Raw genomic sequence first — 20,881 nt, forward strand, 5'->3', positions numbered from 1 at the left:
AGCAAAAACATACGTAGACACCAACATTTCTACAGTACCACACGAAATCAATACTATCAAACAGTTCAACACTGAATTGCATGATGAAATCTCCGATCTTAAAACAAAAACAGACACACACACACAGTAGACTTTTAGACATTGACCAGCAGACTTCAACAATTGGAATTAATACAGGATCCCGATGCCATTAAAACAGTCGTTAAAAAATTAAACAAAACCACACGTGAAATGCAAAAACAGATTAATGCTTGTGACACTAAAAACGACGATCACGTAAAAGCACTGACTGAAAAATTTTATGAATTGGCCATTCGTATTGACGTTATCGAAATTAACAATGACACCAAAAACGGCTCTGAGCACATTGGGACCTAACATCTGTGGTCATCAGTCCCCTATAACTTAGAACTGCTTAAAACTAACTAACCTAAGGACATCTCACATATCCATGCCCGAGGCAGGAGTCGAATCTGCGACTGTAGCAGTCGCGCGGTTCCGGACTAAGCGCCTTAACCGCGAGACCACCGCGGCCGGCTACAATGACACCAAATCACACGATACGTCATCAGTTTAGTTTAAGCAAACACCCGAATTCCAAAACATACAGCAGGCTATCAGTGAGATAGGTTGTTCAAATATACAAATTGTCAACTTTGCAGCAAGAAGTGTCAGAAATGAAAAATGTTACAGCTTCTAACACGTCACGGCATATGCCTCATTCTGAACATTTGTCACACTCACACAGCCGGTATAACTTAGGTAACTTATAGAGAGTACGTGACTTAGATTCCGAACAGGCACAGACAAATAGATTGTCATACAATCATTAACCTGCTCAGACATTCAGAGCGAAATTTTGATTGTAAGCACTTTCTATCCGTGAGAAAATTTAAGGTGTTTAAAAATGACAGAATAGAAATACCCCCTCTGGACTGGATGCAACCATCTGCTTAAGCACTTCCATCGGCTTCACCTCTAACGCATAAACAAAAATTTATTTACACCTTGAGAGCTCAGGGGATTCATTACACTTCGATGAATATGTGCCGTAGCGTGCACAGAGCTCCGAGCCGTAGTAGTGCTCATTCTTTTTGGTTTTCTGGACTGCTGGCTAATCTTTTACTATCCTTTATATCTATCAAAACAACCCTTCAGCTATCGATCTAGCTAGGATTATGAATGAGTAAAGAAAACCTGATATGACAAGTTTCACCTGAAAGTGATAGTTTCCATTAAACCCTCCAGGAATGACAACTACCAGAACTTTAATAACAGACAAAAGAATAATTATCAGTATCGTAAAAATTATCAGCAACAGCAAACACATTTTGGCAACAATAGAGGCTTTTCCACACCACAGCAACAAAACCAGCCGGTTTGCATATCTAACCAACATTATAATTTGCAAGGTCAACCAAGCTTTAATGATTCGCGGCCTACACGTATAGCGTCGGCTCCGCCAAATAGTAATCCACAGCAACAAGGAAATCGCTACATACAGAAGATACATCGTTTCAACTCTTATCGCAACGCGCCTTATAGTGATAACTATCATGACAGACGTAAAAGTAATGAGCATAGTTTTCAGCGTACGTTTAATAACAGTAGGTCTTCTCAGCAGCAGAATCATCAAACAGATTATCATGAATGAACCAGACAGTCGGTATCATCCCCAACCTAATAGGTCACGACGAAATAACAGAACAGCATAAATAATCAAAGTGCCACAGCATCCTTCTGCAAATAACAGCACTTCAGATGGAATTTGACTAGATACAGTATAGGTTGTAGCTTCCAGCAAAGTAAGCAATACGTTTGATACAGATAATCTTGTTCACGAAAATGTAATTACTTTTGAGGACATCAGAGACACATTTTTATATGAAAAACCAGTTATGCAAAAAACCATTTCCCATCCTGTTATTGAAGTAAAAATTCGATCATCCACAATTTTCAGCAGTAATCTATTCTGGATCACCTCTTTCAGTTATAAATGAAGAACCTATCCTACGTTACCACTAGGCAAAACTAAAGTAAAAGGAGCAGTATCAATCATTTTGTATTGCACGTCATATGTTCCACTCAAATTTTGGGATTGTTCCGTTATTGACAACAGACGTTATTTTAGGTACGAATTTTTTGATACAACACGACTCAGTTGTTGACTTTCAAAATTCTTATTTGGTGTAAAATTATGAGAAGGTAAAACTGGCAATGGAATTTCATCATGCTTTATCAGCAGAAGAACAGGCAATTAATCGAAGAGAGATCATTTCTAGGTCGCGTAACATAGACTGTCATTCCACATTGTTCACAGATACGTACGTGCATAACTACAATACACTAGACAAAGCCGACTATGTCGTTATGCATATGATTTCTGAGAAAGTAAAACAGAGCAGCGCAAATACAGATGACGAACGTATTCAGCTACGCAAATTTCTTTTACAGCAAGCTCCAGTTTCTGACAACATCCCTAATACTATGTACGATTATATGTATGAATTTCAGGTTAAACAGCACGATACATTTAAAGTCAAACATTATAGCATTCCACATACACACAGAGAACAAGTTAAGAAGGACCTGACGAAGGAATTATTGAACCTGCAGTTAGTCCGTACATAAACCCGCTCCATATGGTTAAGAAAGACAATGGCTCGCTTCACCTTGTACTTGATTCATGTCATGTCAACGACATTATTATTAATGAAGCAGATCACCCACAGACACTACAAGAACTTCTACAGAAATTTCATAGTACTGCTGTTTATTCCACATTAGTTTTTAAATCGGGATTTTCGTAAATTCAGCTCCATCTGAACTGCAGAAAGTACACAGCACTTCTTTGTTTTGGTGATTGTTATCAATTTTGCAAATTATAGTACGGTCTAACTATTTCTTCAGCAGCATTTATTCGCAGTTCCGACAGAACTTAATGACAGAATCACAATGTATGTAGACGACGTCCTTATCGCAGATGCTAACTGGTCTGAACACAATTTAATTCTTGAACAACTGTTGCAAACTTTTCGTGCACAAGGACTCAGAGTTAATCTTAGCATATCACATTTTTGCCGATATTCCATAAAATTTCTAGGACATGTAATTTCAGCACAAAGCATTGCACCCGTTCCGCTAAAATTACTGTTTCAACGACCAAGAAACAAGTACGCAGCTTTCTGGCATTATTTAACTTTTTCTGTGGATATATTCGTTACTCTGCTTTAGACACTCCTAGATTATGCCAGTTGCGGGGTAAAAATGCTATTTGGTCCTGGGATAGCCAAGCAGAGCCTGAGTTCGTTAATCTGAAACATGTCTTGTTGAACGCACCACTTTTATCACACCCGGATCGAACAAGAAATTTTTCTATTGCCACCGACAGCTCTAACTCCTCTCCAGGCGTACAAATTTTTCAGGAAATTGAAGAAGATGGTGCTACAGTAATTAAAAACATCGCCTTTGCAAGTCTCTTTATGCAACCTGCTTAACGCAATTATTATGTTACAGAACTTGAAACATTATTTGTTGTATGGGCGTTAGCCAGATTTAGGCATTTTCTTTATGGAAGACATACTACCGTTAATACAAATCATAGAGCCATACAGTTTTTACTTTCCTCTAAATTTACACATGACAGGGATTAAGCAGATGGAAACTTTATTTACAGCAAAATATTGTAGGAGACGCACTATCCCGTTCTCTCAGCAACAAACAGCCAGATATTGCAACCGACGTTTGCCAAGCAAATTTGAGCCTCAGGTCTATACAACAAGTTGCATTAGAAAATTTCATTTCTTGGTCATTACGTGACATAGCACAAGAGCAGAGCAAAACGAACGTGTGGAAAAAAATTGAATACCTTTGGAAAGATAGGAATAATGTCGCCTTTAGAAACGATTATACTGTATGCAACAACATTGTTTCACCGCTCTCGCCCTGACACCAACAACTGGTTACTCTGCATTCCTGTCGAACTGGTTAACAACTTAGTTTGGTATACTCATTTAAGCTACGCACATTGTGGAGCCAGAAAATGTTTTCTTATACTGAGATAGAACTGTTATTTTGCCAACATGGAGAAACGTATTCGACGAGTTTTAGCGTCATGTAAGATTTGCCAGAAAGCTAAATCAGGCACGACTTCACATATTCCTCCGTTACATCACATTGTACTGATTAAACTGAGACATATGGCCGCTGTAGACATTTTTGGATGGATTCCCAGATCTAATAAAGATTTTTCTTACATCTTTGTCGCTTTTGAACTCACTTCGAAATTTGTTACCTTCACTCCGCTACGCAAAGATATTGCTAAGTCTATTTCCAATGCATTTGTAAAACATTTTCTATTTCATGTAGGGCATGTATTGAAAGTAATTTCCGACAATGGTCCACAATTTCGATCTGCGATATGGACACGTATGTTACGAGCTAAAAATATTTCTCCAATCTATATATCCACGTATCACGCTTGTTCAAATTCTTCTGAACGACTGATGAAAGAAACTGGTAAACTATTGTCATAAAGGACGTATTGAGTGGTACACACACATACTCTCATTGTAGGATGTAATTAGCTCCATACTAAATGAACCTACTATGCTATCTCCGACTGTTATATTGAAAAATGTTGAACCACCGAACAAAATTGAAGAAGTAGTATCTTTTCCTACATTTCGTCTACTACGCCACCATGAAATAATTGACATTTCGCTTAACAACATAAGAAGTGCCGCAGAACACTGGTGAAGACAGCAAAAACAGGTTTGTACACACCGTGACTTCCACATAGGACAGAAGATATTAGTACGCACACACTATTTATCCAACAGAGGAAAGAACAGATGCAGTAAATTTGAGCTTCTATACACTGGTCCTTATAGAATACGAGCCTTCTTCACCTCAATGTAGTACTTGTCGGAACAATGAGAACCAGAAAACCCAAGGACAATCACCATATATCCAATATTAAACCCTGTATTGAACAAACATACTTTATGACTTATCACACTGTAATGCCATTTCCAGATATGTTTATGACCACTTATTCCTGATGATTACATATTTTCTTGGCAAGTGCGCGGCATGGTATGGTTTGCAAGTCGCTTTTCTTGTCGTTATACCTCAGACCATGCACATTTTTCCAGATAAACTTACATATTACGTGACCACTTGTGCACTTGTATCTTTGTGACTACTTATTGATGATGATCATATTTTTTCCTGGCAAGTGGCCAGCAAGGTAAGGTTAGCAGGTGGCTTTTCTTGTCGTTATATATATCAGACTGTGCATATTTTCAATTTTTTATGTACACTCCTGGAAATGGAAAAAAGAACACATTGACACCGGTGTGTCAGACCCACCATACTTGCTCCGGACACTGCGAGAGGGCTGTACAAGCAATGATCACACGCACGGCACAGCGGACACACCAGGAACCGCGGTGTTGGCCGTCGAATGGCGCTAGTTGCGCAGCATTTGTGCACCGCCGCCGTCAGTGTCAGCCAGTTTGCCGTGGCATACGGAGCTCCATCGCAGTCTTTAACACTGGTAGCATGCCGCGACAGCGTGGACGTGAACCGTATGTACAGTTGACGGACTTTGAGCGAGGGCGTATAGTGGGCATGCGGGAGGCCGGATGGACGTACCGCCGAATTGCTCAACACGTGGGGCGTGAGGTCTCCACAGTACATCGATGTTGTCGCCAGTGGTCGGCGGAAGGTGCACGTGCCCGTCGACCTGGGACCGCACCGCAGCGACGCACGGATGCACGCCAAGACCGTAGGATCCTACGCAGTGCCGTAGGGGACCGCACCGCCACTTCCCAGCAAATTAAGGACACTGTTGCTCCTGGGGTATCGGCGAGGACCATTCGCAACCGTCTCCATGAAGCTGGGCAACGGTCCCGCACACCGTTAGGCCGTCTTCCGCTCACGCCCCAACATCGTGCAGCCCGCCTCCAGTGGTGTCGCGACAGGCGTGAATGGAGGGACGAATGGAGACGTGTCGTCTTCAGCGATGAGAGTCGCTTCTGCCTTGGTGCCAATGATGGTCGTATGCGTGTTTGGCGCCGTGCAGATGAGCGACATAATCAGGACTGCATACGACCGAGGCACACAGGGCCAACACCCGGCATCATGGTGTGGGGAGCGATCTCCTACACTGGCCGTACACCTCTGGTGATCGTCGAGGGGACACTGAATAGTGCACGGTACATCCAAACCGTCATAGAACCCATCGTTCTACCATTCCTAGAGCGGGTAGGGAACTTGCTGTTCCAACAGGACAATGCTCGTCCGCATGTATCCCGTGCCACCCAACGTGCTCTAGAAGGTGTAAGTCAACTACCCTGGCCAGCAAGATCTCCGGATCTGTCCCCCATTGAGCATGTTTGGGTCTGGATGAAGCGTCGTCTCACGCGGTCTGCACGTCCAGCACCAACGCTGGTCCAACTGAGGCGCCAGGTGGAAATGGCATGGCAAGTCGTTCCACAGGAGTACATCCAGCATCTCTACGATCGTCTCCATGGGAGAATAGCAGACTGCATTGCTGCGAAAGGTGGATATACACCGTACTAGTGCCGCATTGTGCCTGCTCTGTTGCCTGTGTCTATGTGCCTGTGGTTCTGTCAGTGTGATCATGTGATGTATCTGACCCCAGGAATGTGTCAATAAAGTTTCCCCTTCCTGGGACAATGAATTCACATTGTTCTTATTTCAATTTCCAGGAGTGTATATATGATGGTTTTCCTATCGAAAGTACAATTTTCTATGTATGCACTATGAATTCTCTATTATATAACAAATACAGTTGACTTTGACATTTTGCCTTATGATATCCCAGTATCTTGACTATTCTACATTTTCTGCTACAAAATTATGATATTCTGTGAACATTTTTGGACTTGAAAATTGTCAGTGGTTATGACCTAATAAGGTTTCTCTCATGCTGTAATGTATGCTTAGTTACATCGCCAGAAACAAGTTTTCATTTAATTGGTATATGAATTAAATGAAAGATATTAATCAATACTAACCATTTTCAGAAAACAATACTGCATAAAAGAAATAAATTAAACAACCACAGGGGTTTACTATGAAATGGAAATTTTGCCATCAAAATAAAAGAAAGAAGATGCAATATTTTGTCATTAGCAGTAAATGGATCCGAATTAACAAGCATTAACAAGAATATACCATACACATTGTATGATAGAAGTCATGACTAATTATTTTCTTTCAGGATATAAGGCAATTGTAGCAGGGTGTCAGACAAAACTACATATGTTAATTTTAGTAATGAAATATCATATAAGTAAGAAACTCTATAATATATGAAATAATGAATGATAATGAATAGTTGTATGAAGAAAATTGTAAAATGAATAATGAATAATGAAGTGCCTATTTTTTGCAGATGACAATAAATGATGATGAATAGTTATATAAAGAAAATGGTAATATTAATAATGAAGGTTTTGTTGCCGATCATGACAATGATGAAGTTTATATATATCTTCTATTTGTTGGTTAAGTATTTGTTGCAGTTCTTTTCGACAGTATGTCATATGTCGCATAATATAGTGTCTGAATGTTTTGGGAAAGACAGGTGGAGTACATACATATTAAGTACACGTTTCATTACCTGTTCATTCGAAGTTTACTACTTTTCAGCATAGTATGAACAGATTTCTTCTTTCAACTCAATGATCCACTTTGTATTTCTTTTCAGGAGAAGCTTTCCATAACATTGAAATGATTTCTGAAATATGTCGTTACATTATGTGCTACAAGCCCTTAGTTATTTAACCTGTTTTATTACTTGCATTTACTTGTTACCCAGTTGTCTCTATCATTTATGAATGTGATCACATACACTCTACTTCTTTGATAACTTTGCTACAGCTGACTCATGACGAATGATATTAATAATCCTTATTTCCGGCAATCAGTCAAAAGCAAATATTTTCATGCCCCAGTAATTGACTATTGATCCCAATGCACTGAACTGTTAGCACAAAAAATATATTACTGGTCCCAACTACTACCAGTATACTACTAAATAATGCTAACAGTTTAAGATATATTTCTAGTCCTGAATATAATGAAGATTTTTCTTGTGTATTAATTCCATTATGTCTATGTATTATTGGACTAAACACCTTGAGTACTGGTTACAATGTCTTATATTTTAAATATGTGTTATGACACTTGCATGACATCAATATAGTCCCTAGCAGCTTGTTACTAGACGCAATAACTCCTGTTTTTAATGATGATGACTTTGTAAGTGGCCAACGAGTGTCAATAATTAGTGTAATGAGATGATTTATGAATAATGTTTTGTAATACTCCATACACACTACATAAATACTTTGTAACTAGTCAACAAGTGCCAATAAGTACTGCAATGAGATGATTGTGAATAATGTTTTGTAATACTCTATAAGTACTAAATAACTGGCAAATGAGTGCCAATAATTATTGAAATGTGATGACTTATGAATAATGATTTTTGATAATACTCAAATACATACCGCAGACATGTTTTGTAACTGGTCAATGAGTGGCAATAATTATTCAAAACGGATGATACACTAGTGTAGTTCTGGATGATGACTAGCGAAAGACATAAGGTATCCTTCACCTGCTGACCTAATTACCACCAATTACTGGGATATCTGTATGTCCCTTCCATCCTAATGATCATGGAGCACTGTATTTGGTTTTTACACTAATTCTACAGTAATGTAAAATTGGGGATTCTGCAAGAATGTGGTGTTGACACATCAAGCTGGCCACCACCTTGAACGACGAAGATGTTATTATGGACCTACTGTTTGGTGTACCATATGTACTTCCAAAACGATAGCATACAATATTAATACATTTCAGTGTCTTAGCTACACTGCTAAATAGTACAGGGAAGAGAACTTCAGATTGTCTCACTTGGTGTTGTGCTTCTGTAGAAAGATATGGACTTTTAGTGCAGCTATGTGCAACCCACTGTGCTAGAATCATGATGCTATCCTTCCCATTCCGTTACTAGTTCTCGTAAAAATGCTAAAGACTTTAAGAGTGAGTGTGCACTTTATTTCACTTCTCAGTGTGTTCAGTTCTTGCAAACTACTAAGGAATTTTACAGTGCATGTGCACTTCATTTCATTTCTTAATGTGTTCTATTCGTGTAAAAATGCTAAAGACGTATACAGTGAGTGTACACGTTATGTCATTATTTAATATGTTCTGTACTCAGTGCGTGTGCACTCTATGTCATTTTTAGTATGTTCTGTACTCATTGCGAATGCACTTTGTCATTTCTTAATATATTCTGTAATTATTTTATTGATCAATAATGCTATATATATTCTCTGTGACTGTAGACTTAGTTAACTAAATAGGTTATAGAAAAATTTGTTGCTCGTGGGAAGTCCAATTGACTCATTATCGCTGCCAAATATTTATCCCCCCGTGGAGGGTTATGTAAGCGGTCCGTGACTCAGGATTTTATTGCTTGCCCACTCGAGCAAATGTAATTTCGATGGACTGCTCACGCGCGGCCTGCGATGTGTATGCAACACTAGAATCGCTGACCAGAGAGCAGTGTCGGCAGTAGTAGTAGTAGTAGATCGCAGTCGGGCAGTTGTTCCGGTCGTGGAGAGCGATGGCGGTGCCTTAGCGACGTAGTATAAGGTAAACCCAAGAATTACTGTTCATAGACGCGCGCATATGTAATTTGAAACAACTCATTCTGTACTTTTGTTACATCAAGTCTCATGTAATTTAAAAAAAAAAATCTTTAATAATAATCATTTTTATGAATTAACTTTTGACAATCATTCACCTGAATTTAAAGACTTTAGAGATATCTCCTATCCATGGTCATCCCGATTGTGGTAAAGAAAAATCAGTTGTTTCTTTTTATACACCGCAAATCTAACGGCCAGAATTGCACTGGGCCGTGCCAGAAAAATTTCTGATAGGACCAGATATATAGGCGTTATCCGGCGACAAATTGAGGTAAGAATTTTCAGTTTATTCAGAATGACTTTTCAGGGCCATGGCGCAGCTTTGCAGACGTCCAGATTTACCGCTTTACATTCACAGTCAGTTAATTATTGAAAGGTTATATACGAGTCACCATTTTATTGAGAGTTTAGTCACCCATTTATTGCGAGGTTAAGGAAAGAATTTACTTGTTGGGGCGTTACAAGGTAGCTCCAGCATGGGCGTGGAAGGCCTGAAAAATGTCTTGGTGAAATCTGAAACTGACTTCAATACGAGGCGATTTGCTCGAAATGAAGTCACTGCGCTCCCGAGCACACACTTCCAAGTGGGTCAGAAACGACAAACCCCAAGACATCAATTGTAGCACACTTGACAAGATAATTTTGACACCAAGTGGGATATCGATCAGGTTCCAAGTCGGTGCCGTCATCTTTCCGCAAGGAAAAGTTCGCCTATGGCACAGGTGGCTGAAGTCAAGAGTAGGTGGAACTTGAGTTCCGTGCACCGGCCCTGTCAGTGGCGATGGAAGAGATCTTACCAAGTTTCTCCAGCTGATCATAACTCTGGTGGTGGAACAGCGTGGGCCGGCCGTGGTGGCCGTGCTGTTCCAGGCGCTACAGTCTGCAACCGCGCGACCGCTACGGTCGCCGGTTAGAATCCTGCCTCGGGCATGGATGTATGTGATGTCATTAGGTTAGTTAGGTTTAAGTAGTTCTAAGTTCAACGGGACTGATGACCTCAGCAGTTAAGTCCCATATTGCTCAGAGCCATTTGAACCATTTTGGAACAGTATGGGGAGGATGCTGCGAATCACTAAACGGATCTACAGTTTCTAGTTGAACTTCAATATATGTAACTGAAGCCGTTGTGTAAATTCCATGATCGTAATTTCTGTGTAAAATTAAGTTGAATGTTGACTGACATTAATCTCTTCCTAACTGCTCCCACAGTCTTGTTTGTGGTACGAAAGTTGACTTTTTAGTTGAGTTCGTAAATATTGAGAGGATAGTAAAAGTTACACATCACGAAATGACGTCCCGTGATCTACCATGAGGCGTGCTGAAGGTTACATGAGGATGTATTAAATCGATATGGGGCCGAAAGAAATTTGTCTGAATCTGGATAAAACCCATTAGCGCATATCCTGAGGCACCAAGGAATCTTCAGTTTGGTTATGGAACGGATCGTTTAGTTAAAAAGTGTGAACGCTCAAAATCAGCAATCAGGTTATGAAGGATTTACAGTGCTGTAGTCAAACAGACTGAAAGTGTTTCACTACCTTATAGTTGAACATGTAAGTTTCTAGGAGGTTTTCCTTGACCTGAAACATTCCCCTTCGTATGAAATCTAGCCCAGAAGTGAAGAAAACGCTACCTTTGTGTCATATTTCGTGCAGAAAGGGAATTTTCTTACATCGCAAGTAGCTGTTAAAGGGGAGTTGAAAAATAGCTAAAACAAGGCAAAACTGAAACTATATTCCTAGCAACAGAACTCAGGTAGCTATTCGCCATCTCTGTCTCTGAATCACCACTTTTTGGTGCAGTTCGTGCAATGCAAACGTGCTTCCACCCTGCATCTTACATCATTTAATCAAGTGGAAAGATTTGAGCTCTGTGACAGCAAATAATGGAAGTCTCCTTGACTGCAACCTCGTATCTTGATGCTTCATTTAAACACGAACTTATCTGGCTAACTGAAAATTTCACTTAAAAATAACGACGTTTCTCCACTGCCGAATGCACCTTATTCACTTTCGTAATGAAATATAGTGAAAGAGGAACGTTGTTCGTACGAGAATTTAATTCTTAAGGAAAGTAAATTGGAGGTTTCAATAGATATCTGAAGAGTAAAAAGTAAGTTTAAAAGAAATACAACTGACATGATATTGAGTATAAATTGTTAAGAAATTGATTACAAAATCTCATATTTCCCATACAAAGCCCCCCAGAAAAAGCTGCAGCGTCTATTATCAAAATAAATGACGGTGAGTTATATTCCACTTATAGGGAAACTCTTCAACAAAATGTAAATCTCACGTTTATATTACGTCATCCACCTACTCTTTCTTCATGAAACGTTGATTTTAGTGTGTTCGTTTCTTTTGTAGGCATTTATTGTGTTTCTGTTCTCTTTTCGTATCTATAGATGCATCTATATAGTTTGCCATTTAATATTTTAGAATCTGCAAGCAGATGGAGAGAGCAGTGAGTTTCCTCTCCTGCAAAAATACAGATGGTCGACTGTCTATTAGTCAGATCGAGCTGTGGAGAACCTGTGAAACACTCGATTGAAGCACTGCCAGGGTTAGTACGTGATCGACAATGAGCCCTTCAGAAGCCTGCACATAACGAATATCGTAACTGCAGAATTTGTTATTAGTAATAGAATTTAATTTCTATCAAGCTAACAATAGTGGATGAAGCAGCACCAAAACACATTAAATTACAAGCAATCAGTGACATAGAACGGCTTCTTGTTGAGTTTGAATTTATAAGCCGGACATATACAGAGGCGATAGCTATTCGGGTTGGGTTTACAGATCCTAGACATTTCTTGAATGCCTGTTTTCACGTTTTGGAGAAGAGAGTTCGTCTAATTAACCAAGCTCTTAAAAGAAATATTTCACTAGTTTCTAAGTTCCTCTATCCCAATTCCGGTGAATAAGAACAAAATTATCTCAATACACAGAATGCAAGTTTAATGTCGTGCGTAACTAGTGGTGACTGGTGTGAGCTAATGTCGGTGATAAACTACTAAAGAAACTTTTCAAGAGACGTATCTGGCCTGATACTGAAAGGAATAGTTCATTTGCATGATAATGTCAAAGAAATAAAGGGTATTATGCAGGACGTTACGCAAAACTGCCAGATGTGGCTCAAAAGGTTCAAATGGCTCTGAGCACTATGGGACTTGACATCTGCGGTCATCAGTCCCCTAGAAATTAAAACTACTTAAACGTAACTAACCTAAGGACATCACACACATCCATGCCCGAGGCAGGATTCGAATCTACGACCGTAGCGGTCACGCGGTTTCAGACTGAGGCGCCTACAACCGCACGGGCACTCCGGTCGGCCTTCCAGGTGTGATAGCAAACAAACATGCAGTGATAAACTTCCGGAGAAAGAGCAACATCCATCTGAAGTGATGTAATCTGTCAAATTTATACCTTCTAAATAAGCTTATACAGAATGTGAGTTATATATTTGTGCTGAGATATCAAATTCAGCTTTGCCAACGTATCGTTTCCTATATAGCTGAAAAATGCTCATACTTCAATAACTAAAAAGCATTATATTGTGTACGTGACAGTGGAGTCATTAATTCAGATTCACCGGTTTTAGGCTTACAAGGCCATCATCAGGCTATTACTAACGGCTGATGATCTTATATTCCGGAAACAGATTAACGTGATTATGTAAGGCATTAATACATGCACAGGAGAATGCTTTCCTTTATATCATAATGTTGAATTACCAAGAAGTCGTGGAGGGACCAATGAACGCGTTTATATTTCCAAAAAGCAGAAATGAGACACCTCTATGAATGTCTACGGCATCCGAAATAAATTGTCGACGGATGACTGTGGAAGACAAGGGAGAAGACAAAGAAATTTGGATTGTATTGCTAAATATCACCGATTATTATCATAAGAACGTAAGTATATTGATCTTACAGATCGCTAATACACATACACACCATTTCTATTACATTACGACCTTGCCTAAACTGTTAAGTAATAGCATTAGTGGCCTCAGCTTTCAGTTCGAGTATGTAAACATTGTTCCTGTTATTTTAATTCCAGACAAAAGTTAGATGCAATAAAGTGATTGCGCAGAGTTTCTAAGATATACCAAGTTCAGCAACAAACTTATACTGATATAGATTGCATATTAGAACCAGTTGCTACTTGCAGTTGTAGCTGTGACACCGGTTCACATTCTGATCAGCTGTAAGCACATAAACACTTCGATACAGGTTAATTCATGCACTGTGCCTACACAAAAGGATTATTCTCAGTTTGAATTGTACAGAAGCAGTGACTGTACAGAAAGGTTCACTGAACAGCTGCAAGCAATCACAGAGACTGTGGCCGGCATTTTATTGCAAAATAAAATTACGGAAATAATCCATGAGGAATCATTTCGCTGAATATAGGTCTACTATATTTGCCAGTAACCATTTCAAATAATTGGATTATTTAGACAGACATCTGCCGTTGCACTGGCCGGTACTGAGCGGAAGCACATTCTAGTGGTAGTGCCTACTGCAATCCACACTATAAAGCCTTGGTTGAATCCCACATTCTGAGCGATTTTGATGGGTTCTTACATCACGAAAATTAGCGAACGAATGGTGACAGTTGGTGATGTAGTAAAATTAAATCCAGGCCATGTGTCTTTTCCACTGTGAAGTACGGACAATATAAATATTTAATAAACAGTGACGTAGTATTGTATCAAGAGAGGCACTACGATATCAAATTTCCTGAATTGCAGTTCGTTACTGATATTGGACATCTTCAGTTTGTTGAAAGGGCCATCAGAGGTAGTATTGACCTTTGTTGTTGGAGACATGCAGTTTCCAGCAGCAGATTACTAACCTATTATGATGACAGGATTGACGAACGTAACTTGATGTGAATATACAGCTCAGAGATGTAGGAATACATTCTGCGGACCAATTTCCTGCCTTTTTCACCAAAAAGTGTTGAAACATCCAACGTGGGGAACACATCAGACAACTGCAAATAAGGGTACAGTTTTAGTGGATCTCAAATTTCCTGAAAGTATTCACGATTTACATTTAGATTTGCCCCTGTGTCTGAAAAAGATTTCACCACAATCCAACAATAAGAAACCAAAGAAATTAATTTCAACCTTGCATGATAACAAAAACTATGATATTCATTATAGAAATTTGCTACAGTATTTACATCGTAAATGGATGTTACAAAATATTCGTCGAATTTTATCACTTAGGGAAGCTCACTAGATGAAATCATCCATTGAGATTGACGTACAAAAAGGAATGGGTCCAAGCAGTGGTTTCGAGATGAACTTTTTGAAACCGTCGAATAAAAAACTATTTTAATAATTCAATAAAAAATGGAGACAGATATACGACAGAAGACCCGGGAAGACAGATTTGAGGCAATAGCATTAACCATGCAACAGGCGCGCTTAAGATTGTTGCGTCAGGGCGCACGTGCGTCAGTCACTGCCATCTACATTTAAATACATAAAAAGCAGTTTTTCTTAATTTTTTGGTGGAATTAATTATTTATTGTTTATAACATGATTCTTAATAGCAATGTTTAGTATGATCTGTAGACATATATCCTATGTCCACAGGAAAATTGTTACAGAATACCTGACATATGTTTCCAGGATATTTCGTAAGCGCTACTTTAATAACAAATTCTAATTACACTCCTGGAAATTGAAATAAGAATACCGTGAATTCATGGTCCCAGGAAGGGGAAACTTTATTGACACATTCCTGGGGTCAGATACATCACATGATCACACTGACAGAACCACAGGCACATAGACACAGGCAACAGAGCATGCACAATGTCGGCACTAGTACAGTGTATATCCACCTTTCGCAGCAATGCAGGCTGCTATTCTCCCATGGAGACGTTCGTAGGGATGCTGGATGAAGTCCTGTGGAACGGCTTGCCATGCCATTTCCACCTGGCGCCTCAATTGGACCAGCGTTCGTGCTGGACGTGCAGACCGCGTGAGACGACGCTTCATCCAGTCCCAAACATGCTCAATGGGGGACAGATCCGGAGATCTTGCTGGCCAGGGTAGTTGACTTACACCTTGTAGAGCACGTTGGGTGGCACGGGATACATGCGGACGTTGCATTGTCCTGTTGGAACAGCAAGTTCCCTTGCCGGTCTAGGAATGGTAGAACGATGGGTTCGATGACGGTTTGGATGTACCATGCACTATTCAGTGTCCCCTCGACGATCACCAGAGGTTTACGGCCAGTGTAGGAGATCGCTCCCCTCACCATGATGCCGGGTGTTGGCCCTGTGTGCCTCGGTCGTATGCAGTCCTGATTGTGGCGCTCACCTGCACGGCACCAAACACGCATACGACCATCATTGGCACCACGGCAGAAGCGATTCTCATCGCTAAAGACGACACGTCTCCATTCGTCCCTCCATTCACGCCTGTCGCGACACCACTGGAGGCGGGCTGCACGATGTTGGGGCGTGAGCGGAAGACGGCCTAATGGTGTGCGGGACCGTAGCCCAGCTTCATGGAGACGGTTGCGAATGGTCCTTGCCGATACCCCAGGAGCAACAGTGTCCCTAATTTGCTGGGAAGTGGCGGTGCGGTCCCCTACGGCACTGCGTAGGATCCTACGGTCTTGGCGTGCATCCGTGCGTCGCTGCGGTCCGGTCCCAGGTCGACGGGCACGTGCACCTTCCGCCGACCACTGGCGACAACATCGATGTACAGTGAAGACCTCACGCCCCACGTGTTGAGCAATTCGGCGGTACGTCCACCCGGCCTCCCGCATGCCCACTATACGCCCTCGCTCAAAGTCCGTCAACTGCACATAGGTTCACGTCCACGCTGTCGCGGCATGCTACCAGTGTTAAAGACTGCGATGGAGCTCCGTATGCCACGGCAAACTGGCTGACACTGACGGCGGCGGTGCACAAATGCTGCACAGCTAGCGCCATTCGACGGCGAACACCGCGGTTCCTGGTGTGTCCGCTATGCCGTGCGTGTGATCATTGCTTGTACAGCCCTCTCGCAGTGTCCGGAGCAAGTATGGTGGGTCTGACACACCGGTGTTAATGTGTTCTTTTTTCCATTTCCAGGAGTGTAAATTATAACTGCATGGTATGATTCGATTGTTTACCATTGCTAAAGCAAGTTTCACAAAAACGTGTAGTATGTGTAAGAACTTTATAGTAATAATAAAGAATAAGGCAGTCAGTAAATACATATCAAGAATCACACACTTTCTTCCTCCGGAGAAGTTCTTCAGTCATTACATGTGACAACATTGTGGCAATGTTCCTTGCAAACGAATCTTTTGCAGCTATTGCAAGTGACAGTAGTTTTATTGTTTTCTTTTACCACCACAAAGACGGCACCTCCCACACCTCCTTACAGTCTCATCGTGGTTGGCGGGAACTGATTGATGAGGTGACAGAACTCCCTGAATATCTCGTCGTAGAGTAGAGATCTGAGTACTTTCTTTCAAATGGCAGTCCTTCACAGCCAAGGTAAAGTTTGTTAGTTAGGTTATTCTTCTGAATCTTTTCTCTGGATTCTTTGCAAAATACAAAACCTGGGAATGTATCCCAGCAATACCCAGATAAAGAAAAACCAATGCTAAGGGCCTTCTTCTTGTGATCCTGTGTGTAGAGTAGGCTGTACACATGTAATCCACAGTATCGACTCCACCTTTCGTTGCATTGTAGTCCAAATTTACAACAGACTTACCTGTAGCGGTGTCGATTTCATCAGTTTCATACATTGACGATAGGAAAAGCACAGCCTTGTTCCATTTTGTTTGACACGGAACGAGACAGAAGTCATCTCGAAACGCGAGAACACAATTGGAGAGTTCTCGTGATCTGTTGGGCAAAAATTCCGGAGGAATTCCCTTCTAGTTGTTTTCAATGTTCCAATGAACATTAGCAGATTTTCTCAAAGATGCTTGGCTACAAGGTAACTACTGTAGTAATTGTCCTTAGTTACATTCCTGTGAGTTGCCTTATTGGCTCAACCAATCTCTTCACAATATCCATTGGCTAGTTAGATGCAACATATGGTCCAAGATTCTGTCTGCCGTAGTATACTTCAAAATTAAAAGTATAAAATGTCTTGCTGTCGCACAAAGCATACAACTTCTATCCACACTTAGTGGGATTACTGGGCATGTACTAAACAAAACCACAACGTCCGCGAAATGGGATAAGCATTTTGTCTGTGGTTGTGAACTCGCCTGTACTGTAGTTATTTCTGCAGTTGTTCAGAAATGCTGACTGGAGATTGCGGATGGCAGCAAGTTTATCAGTTGCTAGTCATTCTTTTCTTGTAGAAGTACCGTCAAACCTGAGTGACCGGAGCAATAACAGAAAGCGCTTGCATTCAATGCCCACAGTTCTAATACATTTGTGCGTTCTCCTTTTTGTATAGGAATGAGAAACAGTACTCCTAAAAGAGCCGTTGTTTCAGAAGCAGAAGTAGTTTGGCATTCTCTAGCCCTTGAGTAATTAACAGATGATCTCTTGTTATTTATGTACTTGTTTGTGTTTGCAAAGACATAGTCCATTATTTCAGGATCAAACAATTTGAGAAAATTTTCAATTTCAGTTTTAGCTTCTCTACCATTGTGTTTCGGGCCAGTTAGGACTTTAATTATATTCTTACGTTTTGGTTTCCCTGGTAGCGCTAACGGAGTATTTATCCACGAAGTTTCTTGGTCCTTAACAGTTCATTCCTGTCAACGCATGACTGCTCAGATTAGCTGGAATGATCTGTAGTTCCAATTATTTCGGCTTCCTCATCGCTGTCACAGAAATCTGCGTAAGCTTCTTCGTCAGACGATTGTAGAAGAAGACGCTCAGTTTCTTCTGGTGTTAGTCCTTTCCTTTGTGCAGACCTGGAAGACATCAAAATAATTCTAATACCATAGCAATGTTAATAAGTAAATCATCATTCACCCACAAAGTTGTAAAACAAAGCTTCATATCATCAAAACATTCGACAGTGATACGGCTACATGTAATTACATTACCAGGCACGTGCGGTACGCAGTGCCGTCTCGGTGCAGTCGTCCACTTCACAGGTGAGTCACAGCTGTTACGGTGGGTATAATGACGGCTCAGTAATGCAGTTTGGCGCGTGACTAAACAATCGAATCATATTTAGCATCATTATTGTGTGTTCGGCGCGCTGCAGAAGTTATTGAACGAAATTAAGATGTGCGGCGGCACTGTATGCCGCCACGCGCCAGCCGCAGGGATGATTCTCAAATCAATTTTTTAAAGAAATGTAGTTTTTAAGGTTACCATTGAACTTTACAGGGTTAATGTAGTTTATATATATATATATATATATATATATATATATATATATATATATATATATATATATATATAGTAGAAATAACCATTTTGGGTACTCTGAGACCCTCTCTCGCTACTGTTAATGATGGATAAATGTTAATAATCTTCTGACAACTCGTGTAAAACATTGCTACCCAGACACACATAGATTAATCTGTCACATTACGGCTGCAGTTATCTACGGGATGTCAAGAATAATATCCATACAATGTTTGATACTTCAGATATGATTGAGTATAACAGATATGATATTCCAACAGCGAGTAAAAAGGGGTAGGTTTAATGGAAGACGAACTGAGTATTGAACCTACCAAAGAATTCGTGGATGTATGGTTAATAGTGTATGCTCTCAGCACAGAGTGTGGATAGATAACGTACAGAGTAAAGGGTGTAAAACGATCAACTGAGGACTACAGGCAATGTTGGCTTACTCAGAAGTCAACTGAACTCTACTGTATGTAATTAAATCAAAGAAGTGTCTTGTTTCCACTAACAAATGTATATACTATAATTTTGTTTGATTGTGATCAAAGAATCCCCGTCATAGTTGCTCACATAGTGAATTTCTGGATACAAGGAAAAATATAGCACATTTTAAATCCTGAATATCCTTGTCATAAGTGTGGTGCATGTAATGGACAATGCTAAACAACTTTCACCTTTTATAGTCGTGTCTTCCTCAGTTGTGTGCAACAGTACCGTATAATGATAATTTTTACTTTTAGACCGTCTCTGTCTCTCTCCCTCTCTTCCTCTCTGTCCCTCCCACACACTAACACACACATGCATACAAAAACATGTCACAGATTCTCAAATATTACACTGGAAAGTTGGTAATAACAATCTATACTTGGCAGTAACATCCAACAGTCGGCAACACAAACCACAACATAGCATGAACACAAGTGTCCAGTTCCTAGTATTGTGAAATGGGGAAAACAAAAGCCCTACATCGCAACTGTAAGGAGAGAAAGAGCACCAAAAATGGAGCAAAAACATAACGTAGAAAATCGCCCACACAATCTGTAAGCAGAATATAAAATATTACTACATCATAGATAAAGTAACAACCAGAACTCTTTGTAACCTGTAGATACATTACCCCAAAATGTAAATTGTAAAAATCTGTTCAAATTCCACACCACTGAAGATGCCTGGTAGAGAATAAAGGTGCAATGTGTATGGCACGAAAATGTTGTTTTATTCAGTTGCTGTCAGTAGCTCGAAAACGAAAAATTATCAGCATACCTTAATATGCTAAACAATGTATACAAAATGTCGGGGCAATCATTTCTACGATTCTTCGTTCAAAATACGAGGGTCAGTCAAAAAGTAATGCCTCCCATTTTTTTCTACTTAAAAAAATTAAGTTAAGTGAAAAATTTGAATTTGGCGCCATTCCTCAAACCTTCTTCTGCAATCCACTGCAGTAGTAAGTTTCTGTGTCAACAGGTGGCAGCACAGCAGAAGTTTGTAAGATGGCCGACATCGATGTTCGTTTGGAACAGCGTTGTGTGATTGAATTCTTGAATGCAGAAGGTGAAACGCCCATACGCATTCATGAAAGACTGAAGAAGGTGTATGGTGTTGTGACAGTAGATGTCAGCACTGTTAGACGATGGGTTCGTCGTTGTAAGGAAGCTGAAGGGCAAACACCGTTGACTGACGAAAAGCGGAGCGGCAGGCCGGTGAGTGCAGTGACTCCACACAACATTCAGCAAGTTGATGACATCATTCGTGGTGACTGTCGGGTGA

This window comes from Schistocerca gregaria, chromosome 3 (assembly GCF_023897955.1).
Source record: "Schistocerca gregaria isolate iqSchGreg1 chromosome 3, iqSchGreg1.2, whole genome shotgun sequence".
NCBI classification, from domain to species: Eukaryota; Metazoa; Arthropoda; class Insecta; order Orthoptera; family Acrididae; genus Schistocerca; species Schistocerca gregaria.